Raw genomic sequence first — 10,217 nt, 5'->3', positions numbered from 1 at the left:
TGGTTTATTTAAAATAGTTAAATATGAATCACATGCAACAAACGAATGAATTCTTCAAAACCGTCCTCAAAATACAAGCAACAGGCCTATAGGTCTACTTCGTATGACTCACACACGATTATTTCCCGAAGTTTTAATTAGGCCAAATAGCTGCTATTTTTTACCATATTGAAAAATATCTCGCCAAATATCTGGCTCAGTGCTCTGGTTAGGCACGTCTGTATGCCTAACACGGAATATTCATGAAGAAAAAATGCGTAAGCTGCTTAGTGTACATGCACAGGGGCTGAACTGCAGCCTGATGCTAGGGGGTCAATGTGTACAATGATGTACCTTTATCTGGCGAAACACGAAAATATGGTTCAGTTAGCAGTATTTTTGTCTAACGAGAGCAAAAAAAATAACATTTTCTTCAAGATTGAGTAAACAATGATAGTTATAATCAAATTCTTTGCAAAGTTCATTTCGTGAATACTTGAGCACTTAAGGAGTCATACTCAGAAGACGCCATTGTTAAGATTGGCGTGGCGTGGCGTCGCGTCGCGTACATCTGTATATCGTACCATTCATACCCCGTGATCGTGCCGTCAATAATCTTCAGTTGTCGATATTTTAGCTTCTACTGACATGTCCCGTCGGTGTTTAGGAATGTCTGCTAAAGAGTCTACCCTTGAATTCCTGGACCATCTGGACGACTATGCTGTACGTTGAATCTAGTGCCAGTGTGTCATCGACCGTGTCATGCAGTTACGACATGGTCCGACAACTTCAAGCTTTATTCTCCGTTCAACCAGGACGAAACTCGCCAAAACGGAAGAGAGTACCTCTTTTCCGCACCAGCGATAGGTCAACACACACTTCAAGCCCTCGATCGTCGCTGAGTCCTGCATCAGCTGGACGGCTCTCGTGTACACTACAATATTATTTACCAGGTATGTATAGCTGCTGTCTTATTTTTAACCAGCCCAATTGTGTCTAAGAATATACGTCTACTCCTTCTTGTATAAACGTGTTTAGCAATGTCTGCATCTGGCAAAGTATCTAACGTTTGTTTGTTGTTTAAATCATCGATATTCCTGATAATTTCAATGAACATCAAATTTCCAGGTCACTTTATGCTAATTTGACTTTTAGTGGTATGCACCCCGCCCGGGATGACTGTTGATTCATGTCAGGGACCGGACAAAAATTAAGGGCGGGGGAGGGGGGATTGGTTGGTGTTTTAAAGGCCTGTGTTGGCACCAGATTGTCTCACCAGAAAATTTACACACCAGATTACAATTCCAATGGAAAACAACAGGCTATCACCCCTCCATAGTCCTCATGCATACTAGAACAAACGCAATTCCAGGGATCAGCAAAAGTGCCTTTTTAAATCCATGGAAAATAATGACCCTTCAAAAAGTGTTAGCAAGAAAATGATTCTCCCTCCCAAATTTTTGTATGACCTGTGAGTCACAGTCTGTATAAATGATATCTTAATTATTGACATATAAGTTCTCATTTGACTTTGAACTTTTAAAGAATACCTTTAACCAAATAGAAATAATCAGTAGAGTGAAAGTTGAATATCATATTTGTTGTTCACATCTGCTCTTTAACCATCATGTACATTAATATCAATTGCCAAACATTAATAAGAGCACAGGTCTAGCTTGTGTTGTATTTAAGCAATAAAGCACACCCAGCGACGGTATACTACAAGATTTTGACCAGTTCATGGCATATATGCATGAGTGATAGCGAGTGCATATTTGAAGTGAAATGGTCAAAACTAATTAATTTATAAGGTTATAAATAGTGCAAAGTAACATGACATAGCATGTTTAATGCCCCACTAGCTGTAAGTCGTGAAATTTGTTGACCTCAGAATATGTTCCCATTTTTGTCGTGGTTTTCTCTGAATTCTACCCTCTGAAGGGATATTGGCTTTTACTGCATTAGGAAACATTCCTTTGAGAAACATTTAAACAGTAAACTCAAATTTTAATAGCCATTTTGATTATGGCCCCTTTTTTAAAAATTGGTAATATTAACAAGGAGAGAGAACATACAATGTCACAGTTGAAAACATTCACCTCTAGGGTGAACATTCAATCTAGGATGTCAAAACAGCAGGACAATCATGAATGTGGGCCCGTACTCCTGTCCCAAGGGGGTCATTTAAGAAAATCAGGGGCGGCCATTGTCAATATACATGTAAAACCCTTGAATTTCTGTGGAAAATACTATAGTCTATCAATATGTGACCTAAATAAAGTAGTCGATATATCGAATTTTATTAAAACCCTTTTCCTGCCAGACAGTATCCCTTCCCCATCAGCCAAGTCAGTAAAAACCAGTATTGAGCCAAAACATGACATATTTTCACCCACTTGGCTTGGTCTGTTATAGCATCTTTAGTCCAAAAGAATCAAGTTTACAGTTTTCAACAGCTTTCAAATGTACAGTATTATGATAAAATACACCACAGGGCTTGAAATACTTTTTTTCAACCACCTGTCCACTGGACAAGTCAAAATAAAAAGTGCCTGTCCCAATGAGAAAAGTACCTGTCCCAAATGGCATAATTTATTCCAAGAAACTATACTTATTTCAACTCACCGGAGACAATGTCCAGAGAAATTGATTAGAGTTCAAAGTGAGTTGTGAGAACAGGAAAATTGTAGTTTATGACTGTACGTTGAAAGGATAAATTGAAATTTCATTTAGTGCCCCTAGAACATGAAAGTGTGTTTGAAGTTTAATTTAGTGCCCCTGAGAACAAGAAAGTGTGTATGCACAACTATTGTTTGTTAGATGAGGGACAGTCCATTTAGAGTCGACAGATGAGCCGTTTCTGGTCGTCCGCGTTGTCTCTCCCTCCCCCACCCCATGGAGAATGGTTCTTGGAATTAGCTCATCATCCGCTCATTCTTTTTCTATATGTTACTCAAAAATTAGCACTTTGAATTATTTTTCGATAACCATTCTTTGTTATAAAAAGATTTATCCATATTTTAAAACCAGCGTTGCAATGGCTAAACATGCTGAGCAATTTCGTCATGCAATTCTCTTCGGGCATTTGAAATAAAACATCGCTTTTTTCAAGTGATAATATCTAAGTTGCAATTCTGATCGAAATGTTTTGGCAAAAAATACAATCATTTTGGGAGTTCATTTCGTCATGAGGCGATATCGAAGATGTGTTCAGCTTCAAACATGGCCTCCCGTAACGTTGTAACTTATACCTTTGAGCTACCAAAAGAGCCATGCTTGTACAGCTTCCTTCTGTAACTGGTGGAGCCACGTGCCCTTCTTTTACTTCTGAATTTATCGATGTGTCCGTTTATTTGTCAGAAACACCAAGTTCGAAATCCTGGAGTTCGAAGTCGCTGAATTCCGGTTCAAAGTTATAAGGTTGAAGGCAAAGTGTGTCCATTGGGCAGTAGCTCAATACAAACGTACAGTAGATAAGACCCCCTAGCGATACCCCCAAACTTCCTCAACCAAACACGAAAACTTTGCATCATCTAAGGCCAAGCCTCTCTCAAGGAATTCCGATAAGTGGCGCTTCCATATGGCGAAAATTGCGTCATACACATCAATTAATAAAACATAAATTTCCAGGAGAATCATTAGCACATTTCTCATCTCTTCATCATGAATGTTACAAAAATAATCTACTTCAACTTTTAAAGGCAGGTTGATACACCCGTGGCCACTTTAGTGTTGATCAAGCCTGTCTGGTACAAGCAGAAATTCTGTCTGCAGAAGGGTGATAAAACGGTTACTTTACCCTGTATCAGTGGTGATAATGATCCTACTATCGGTACCCCATGGACACGCCGATTAGCCTGAAATTACGGAGTGATTATAAAATACACTGTATACAAATGATGTTGACCACAGCATTTGCCCTATCAGTACTCAGTATCTGCTAAAATTCATGTGTTTCAAATGTTGTGCCGATTTCAATATTGCAGTGAATTAATACCAACGATACTACAGCGTGTATCGCAAGTGTCGTGTTCAGACTCTGTTCAGACGCGGGAATTGAGAAAATGCCAATTTGAAAATGTTAGCGATTAAATTACAGACATCGCCCGTCTTGACTGCAAAACTTTCGAAATAAACATTCACTTGCACTAAGCCATGTTTCTTTCCTACAAACCGTGAAAAAACGCACTCCAACTTCACTTGGTACGAGAGAAAAGGTAAGAGTAAAGTACAGTCGGGGTAGCATTTTACATGTACATGTATTCACATGTGTGTAACCATATGAACGACACTTTTCTCATCCCGGTTGAAGGGAACTTGTCCTGGATACATGTACATCTCTTCCAAACTTTTCTGGCTCCCTCCACGCTTATCTTAAAACGCTTGCCTGTTTCTTGTACGTAAGCTCCTCGTGGTACCTCGCTAGGTGCCGGATTGCCACCACAATCTCTTATATTTTGAACAATCAAGCTTGCTATGTCCTCACTGAAGGATTTGCCCCTATGATATTCGCGACCGTTGTTATTGATGTTCATTGTCGGAGTGCAGACTTACAGCGTGTCTACAGTGCAGTGTTGTGATCGATTTGAATTGGGCAGGCGAGACATTTTAGTAGAACGTTATCTCAATCCTAACAGTGGGGTGCCGATAGTGACCCTTACATTTATTACACGATCACCACTTTGTTTCGTTTATACAGACAGAATTTCTGCTTGCACCAGACAGGCTTAATCAAACACTAAAGTGGCCACGGGTGTATTTGGGTGGACTATCCCTTTAACATTTCACACTATGACTGAGGTGAAGTGATGACCTTTGGGGAGCCCAACTTCACTGCGCGAATGAATGAATTACATGCATTTGCGTGAACTCTGTGTGACCAAACCATTCAGAGAATGTTGCGTCCTGAGTGGTGCATCAAATAGTGAAGTACATGTAAGGGTCATTCAACATCTTATAGCATGAATTGCACAATGCTCTGTGCAGTTTATGTGAAGATTTCAGTACAGATATGCACATTATCCAGGGTTTTAGCTCGTATGGACGGTGATGGGATTTAATGTTAGGGCAAATACTTAATCACATTGCAATCTCTATCTTGGCCAAAGTTGCATGTAGAGTCCAAGTTGGTAGTTAATAATGAGTGTATACATCACCAAAATCAGTACATTCTCACAAACTTGTTTCGGCTTGAATGTAAAATCATAAAAACAATGCTATAAGATACAGCTAGTGGGGGCTTTAAGTTAACATGAGATTAATTCTAATCTTACCTAAACATGATATGTCATTTTATTTTGCATCATTTCATTTTTAACTTTCTAAACTATTTCAATTTCTGCTGAAAATGAAATGTGGTGTTACTTTCAACATGCACATTTAAAATATTTATATGACCATGGATGTAAAAAGAGTCAATTTTTCATCAATGGTCTGACAGTCTACAAGCTCTGAGATACTGCAGGAATGCATAGTGCAGCGTGAATCCAATTATGTTGAGCCTTTTTAGGCCATGAAAATGCTTGATATATTTCTGATTCAAATGTGTCGATGGACTGTCAGATTAATATGGTTATTCATCGTCATTATTGTGGCTTGAAATGTGATTCATCATCTGTGTTTGAGATAATTTGATTTTTCTTGGTAGGTTTTTAACTTTTTTTATATTCTTGCAAGTTGCAGGTCCCCTGGAAGTACATGTATTTATTAGGCGTTGAACAAATAGGGAAAGTGTAGTGCCCAAAGGAATGACAGTCACACAAAAAGGCATGCCAACAACTGGGAACAATATGAGAGGTATGTACTCTACAAAGTATGCACTGATAAGTTTTTAGTCTAAAATAATGAACTTTGAAGGGCAAGTTAACCAAAGCACAGTGTTGGTGAATTATAGTACATGAACATGGTTAAGCAGAACCAATACAACACAAAGTAAGACAATTCTACTCAGTTGACCTTTGATGTTTGGTTATATTTGCAGGGCACCTAACAGCCATAAGCAACAAAATCTGCCTTTATAATCTTCTTTTGAAGATACAGATGTAATTGATAGTGATGCAGCTTAGCCCATGTCAAATTTTGAAATCACAATGAAATGTGTAAACCCTGCAATTTTTTATAGAGAAGCAGAGTGTTGAAACAACTTAAGGGGTTCTTACATGAGTTCCAAACTCAAATGTACATGATGACATACAATAATTGCATAGTCAAACCTAAGAAATGTTCTTTTTAACTCTGTCTCCAAACACTTGCCAAAATATTATTGAAGGAATCCATGAAGTGTACTTTATGAACTTTGTACGGGAAACAAAACATCTAAACAATATCACAAGACAAACTGTCGTTGGAGAGTTTGTTGCAAATTGTGTAATGAAAGATGAAACAAGCTTCTGTTCTGATAACATGTTCCAGATTTCATGACATGCTCAAAAACCATAATTTTATCTTTTACTAAAATAGTATGAAACTATTTTCCTGTAAACTTAATCTTAAACTATAATCCAGTGGGGACTATGTCATACTAAACTTACCTGTTTATCATATTGAAAAAAATCTACTGGGCACGGAGCGAATTTAAAAAAAACAACAAAACCAAACAGAAGCAGTGGAATGATCATTAGCGTGCAAGGTCGCTGTATTATATGTCAGGGTAAAAAAATTGTAGTTTTGAAATTTCTGGACGGTACAAAAGGCTCAGTGGTACGAATGTTCATTCATTGTTGACATCGTATCGATCTGATTGACACTACAGATGTTTGATCGTGCATGCCCTCATGATTGGCAGTGTTTGAAAGTTTTCACATATTGTTCTTTGGATGCTTTAAACACGTCCACAGCATCGCAGCAGTTTTGGCATAAAAAATCAACTTACAATGGAAACAATGAGAGAATTTCACCAACAAGGTGATGCCACAAGTATTCACAAAAGTAATATGTTGGAATGGGTTGGGTTGGGGTTCACTTTAAATTTGAAAAATGCACAGGGGTCATGTATTTTTCCAACACCATTGGAGTCACTTAATTTTCTTAAGTATTTGTCCTGTTAAAAAAGTAGTTTAAGTGTTCAAAAAAATTTTTGGGAGATAAAATGATTCGCTGCATTATTTCACTCTCAGTAGTCATTTAACTGTAAATCTGAACAAAAGTATAATTATCTGTCACATAAACATCTTGCCTTGGCAACTCTGGAGCTTGTCTTATTGTAAATCAAGCACACTGAGGGCAAAGAACAATTTTTATTACTTACATATTAGAGATATAGCAAGCTTTTGTCAGGGAAAATATTTAACAGTGACCTGTTGACCACTAGTACCATGAAAAGTGAAATAAGTTTAGTTGAAATTCCAATATCATTACTGTTGTCCACATCTGAACCTTCAAACACCCTATTTGAATCAAGTACATTTGTATCAATTGTCAAACACCTCAGAAAGCACAGAATGTGTTTGTTAAGCTTTGTAAAAAAATTATTCGTAGTTTTCTCATAGACTCCAATGTATAGTGAATCTACATTTCAGTGAGATTCAGAAATCAAATTTCTTGCATACATATCAACTTTTAACCATTCTAGTCTAATGAAGTACTTTCAAATGAATTATCAAAGGTCTATAAATACACAGATTTAAACAAAAACAAACTAAATGGATAATGTACAATTCTGATGATTTATTCTGTGTGTCGTTATTTACAGAAATTGAAGGACGTAAACGGGGCTATCCAAGGACTAGCATGAAGCTGAAGACATTTGATAGTTGTGTGTGTTTCTTCTGAGGACAGTGAGCATGACAGAAGTTGCAAGGGTGGTGACTTTATTCGGAGACACTTGCCATGGGATAGAGAAAGAAGTGAAACTGCGTACAGTATGGAAAAACGCTTGCATCAAAGGAAATGCATATTGAGGCTACCTTGCATTGAGGACGTGGCCTCAATCAGACCAGAGCCTGAGGATGAGGATGGTGGGCCATGAGCCGTTATACAGACAAAGACAATATCAACAGCGCTGACAACTCATTACAGGACAATGTTTAATGTATAAGCATATGTTTTTGCATTTTCTTGATTCTGCTAAAAGCTCAATGATGCATTTTTAGTTTTGAACAAAGACCACTCAACTTTTAATTTTATTGACTAGATACAGGCTGTACTCATGTTATTACACCGACCGAGTCACAAATAGTGATTATTTGTATAATTGAATTTTTGGCACTTTTTAGCTCATATTTGGTTTTATATATAAATACCAAAAAGAGCTTATATGATGACTGTATGTCTGTATATTTGTGGGTATGTGCGGATGTATGTCCGTCACACACAAAGGCTCCCATACCGCCAAAGCTACCATCTCAGTATTTGGTGTACAGGTAGATGGTAGGGGTTGAGATGTGAATTTGTTCAAATGAACATATCAGTGTCAAAAATGTGCAAATGAGGTAAGAAAAAGGGAAATTCTGCATGTGTGCAGGAGTTACATGCCAGTAAGAAACAGGCAAACTCCACTTATCTTGAGTCATTTCCTGTCATTGTTTATGAACTGTTACATATTAACAGAACTGCCTAAACCATAGACAGTAGAGGGGAGGAAGACCGTCAGTAGAGGGGAGTTGTTTATGAACTGTTACATATTAACAGAACTGCCCAAACCATAGACAGTAGAGGGGAGGAAGACCGTCAGTAGAGGGGAGGAAGACCGTCTATGGTCAAAACTAAGAGGGGCTAGCTGCCTTTCAGCTATGCATGTTGCTAAAGTTGACCTCCAGTACCTAAAATTTCAGACCTTAATTACTTTTGTCATTCTTGTTTTTCTGGTTTAAATATTTCTTGTTGTTTTTCTGGTTGTACTGTGCAGAAATCATTGTCATAACATCAACGTAGAATTTTCCTGCGCTGAACAGATAGAAACAACATTTATTGTTGATTTTTGTTAACCCATACTGGTATGTACCAATTCTGATCAATTTGAGTGACACCGTATAATTGCGGTATTTTTTCTATTCTTGGTCAAGATATCTTCTCTGAGACCACAACTCCAACTGATTTGAAAGTTGGTGTGGAGGTTTTTAGGGTACAGCTCAGTAAGACTTTCAAATTGTGGTGAAGTTTGCATAATTGTATTTTTGGCAAAATTTTTACCATTGTCTTTTGCCTTGTCTTTTTTTTTAAATCGCTGCTACAATTGTACAGACGTTCAATGAATGACTTGAAATGTCGGTTTCAAAAATCTGGTTATATTATTGTTTCAGTGTTTTCTCTCCATGTTCACTGAAGTGGGCAATTTCTGCCCCATTCATCAAAATTAGGGGGCAAACTTGACACTTGAGGGGGCAGTATTTTTATATTCTATCAAAACCTGAACATAAAATGGCACTAGTATCCATGGAGACCGAAGCACAACTATGTCCTTTACTGTGTTTTCTTTTCGATGCGTACACTCCATGTTATGCACGTCACCAAAAATGAATGACAGGCGATATTTTGTCTTTTCAGGGGGAATATTCTGAATAGAAATAACAGCAAATTCACAGTTCACTACACTATGCGTTTGAGTCACCATCATATGGGCGTATTTGCTTGTTGTGTTTTGTGCGCGATTTTCGCGCAGTCAGTAACTTTTAAAGGGCAGAAAACGGCTCGAAATGCGCAATTTGCGCAATCGCGCAGTCGAGAGAAAACCCTGATGTTTGTGATTTTTTTTCAGAAACCACAGCTTTTGTTTAACACATGTGTCAATTATTGTAAATATTTTATTGGAACAGTATTGTTCAGTGAATAAAAAAGACATTATTTTTTTAATTGCATAACAGTTGTATGAACTTAAATTGTTGATGTGTGTAGTGTAACATGTGAGTATGAGTAAAATGAAAGAACACTAGTATATCATGAGAATACCGGTAATACATTTTAATCAATAATGGTAGATATTGTGCATACCATCCTATGGCAATATGCCTGCACATAATTCTGTGACCAAATGGAAGAATGCAGAAAAGATATTAATATCCACGCTGTACATATTGTATCAACTTGGTCCTGTTTGTTTCCCCATAATAGAACTAACTGCCCCATATCTATTTTCTAAGCATGTCCATGCATCATTACCATTGTAATGTTGATAATTGCACTGAAGTAAGGCCTTTTGAAATGGATCTGTCAAAAATAACATAAAGGATACAGAGGCCATGTTTAGAAGCAGAATACAAGGTTATTTTGGTATACAATTATGAAAATAAAATGATGAAACA

General features: G+C 37.4%; 1 long non-coding RNA gene across 2 annotated transcripts; it reads left to right on the top strand.

Annotated features, from left to right (window-relative positions):
- The first annotated feature begins 478 nt into the window (after positions 1-478).
- LOC139141013 (uncharacterized) lies at positions 479-9,776 on the top strand. 2 transcript variants are annotated; one of them, XR_011554117.1, is made up of 3 exons: positions 479-932; positions 5,662-5,775; positions 7,670-9,776. It is a non-coding gene; the product is annotated as an uncharacterized lncRNA (long non-coding RNA). The 2 variants fall into 2 exon arrangements; XR_011554118.1 differs by having other exon boundaries at positions 5,656-5,775.
- Positions 9,777-10,217: the final 441 nt, after the last annotated feature.

The sequence above is a fragment of the Ptychodera flava genome, chromosome 1 (genome assembly GCF_041260155.1).
Source record: "Ptychodera flava strain L36383 chromosome 1, AS_Pfla_20210202, whole genome shotgun sequence".
NCBI lineage: Eukaryota > Metazoa > Hemichordata > Enteropneusta > Ptychoderidae > Ptychodera > Ptychodera flava.
Note: the sequence above shows the minus strand (reverse complement) of the source record. Positions and strands in the feature narration are given on the sequence as shown.